This window comes from Cicer arietinum, chromosome 3, assembly GCF_000331145.2.
Source record: "Cicer arietinum cultivar CDC Frontier isolate Library 1 chromosome 3, Cicar.CDCFrontier_v2.0, whole genome shotgun sequence".
Classification (NCBI taxonomy): Eukaryota; Viridiplantae; Streptophyta; class Magnoliopsida; order Fabales; family Fabaceae; genus Cicer; species Cicer arietinum.
Window position 1 is genome coordinate 28,670,608 of NC_021162.2, and position 2,312 is coordinate 28,672,919.

The following is a 2,312-nucleotide window of genomic DNA, read 5'->3' on the forward strand; positions in this document are numbered from 1 at the left end:
GTAGTCTCTCACGGACAAACACCTGTGCAGTCTCTCACGGACAAACACAATTTACCAGGGTGTAGTCTCTCACGGACAAACACCTGTGCAGTCTCTCACGGACAAACACAATTTACCAGGGTGTAGTCTCTCACGGACAAACACCTGTGCAGTCTCTCACGGACAAACACAATTTACCAGGGTGTAGTCTCTCACGGACAAACACCTGTGCAGTCTCTCACGGACAAACACAATTTACCAGGGTGTAGTCTCTCACGGACAAACACCTGTGCAGTCTCTCACGGACAAACACAATTTACCAGGGTGTAGTCTCTCACGGACAAACACCTGTGCAGTCTCTCACGGACAAACACAATTTACCAGGGTGTAGTCTCTCACGGACAAACACCTGTGCAGTCTCTCACGGACAAACACAATTTACCAGGGTGTAGTCTCTCACGGACAAACACCTGTGCAGTCTCTCACGGACAAACACAATTTACCAGGGTGTAGTCTCTCACGGACAAACACCTGTGCAGTCTCTCACGGACAAACACAATTTACCAGGGTGTAGTCTCTCACGGACAAACACCTGTGCAGTCTCTCACGGACAAACACAATTTACCAGGGTGTAGTCTCTCACGGACAAACACCTGTGCAGTCTCTCACGGACAAACACAATTTACCAGGGTGTAGTCTCTCACGGACAAACACCTGTGCAGTCTCTCACGGACAAACACAATTTACCAGGGTGTAGTCTCTCACGGACAAACACCTGTGCAGTCTCTCACGGACAAACACAATTTACCAGGGTGTAGTCTCTCACGGACAAACACCTGTGCAGTCTCTCACGGACAAACACAATTTACCAGGGTGTAGTCTCTCACGGACAAACACCTGTGCAGTCTCTCACGGACAAACACAATTTACCAGGGTGTAGTCTCTCACGGACAAACACCTGTGCAGTCTCTCACGGACAAACACAATTTACCAGGGTGTAGTCTCTCACGGACAAACACCTGTGCAGTCTCTCACGGACAAACACAATTTACCAGGGTGTAGTCTCTCACGGACAAACACCTGTGCAGTCTCTCACGGACAAACACAATTTACCAGGGTGTAGTCTCTCACGGACAAACACCTGTGCAGTCTCTCACGGACAAACACAATTTACCAGGGTGTAGTCTCTCACGGACAAACACCTGTGCAGTCTCTCACGTATATATATATATATATATATATTAATTATAACTTAACAAATATCTCAAAATATTAAGATATTTGTTAAATTCTCATTTCACCCGTAACGCATTAAATTCTTCGTAAAAGATTCACCGCAGTTAATTTAATTTATTTATCGACGAGAAATTCTAATCGGCATCAAAATATCTTTTTGATCATATAAACTCCAAAATATTAATAACTTTGGCTAAAAAGCCTCCGAGCCAATATCCAAAATACACAAAAATACATAAAGTATACTTATGGGTCTTACACTTTGTCTACAAGGCGAGCCTTGTATTTATCAACAGTTCCATCAGATTTCAGTTCCAAGAGACAAGTCTACCAAATGTCAGGTCCTATTAGACTCTAGAGAATCCATTTCATCGTTTATAACTTCTTGTCATAAATCTACATCCAGAGATGACAAAGCTTCTTGAATACTTGCAAGATTCTCTTCTAAGGTATATGCCATATAATCGAGTTAGTAATATCTAGCAACTCAGAGCCTCTTACTTCTTCCAGGTTCTGTTTTGGCTTGTTTGTTGTTTTCAATGCTCGTCATCACATGAATGTGACTTGGTTCGCTACCCCTACCATTTCTCAGTTTGAAAAGGAATTTATTTTCATATAAGTCAATATCAATTGACTCAACGATCACTTACTCATTTAGGTCATAAAACCTATATTCTTTGTTGTTTACTACATACCCAATGAATACACGTTCGTAGGCTCTACCGGCGAGTTTAACACGCTTGAGATCGGGGATTATGACATAAGCAAGCCAATCTCAAGTTCCAAAATAAGACAAGTCTGGTTTACTTTTTCTTCAAAATCTCATTAAGAGGTGTTTTGTTTTTAGATTTAAGAACTCTATTCAAAATATAGCAAACAACCAATATAATTTCCCGCCCCCTAATGAGATGCAACACCAGAGTTAAGCATACTAGAAACAACTAGTTCAGTAAACGTTATATTTTTTCTTTCAACTTTATCATTCATTTAAAACAAATGTAGTGCAACTATTACATGTATAATTCCATGCAATTTATAAAACTCACTAAACAAACTAGAATTATATTCAGTTCCTCTATCATTACAAAACCTCTTAA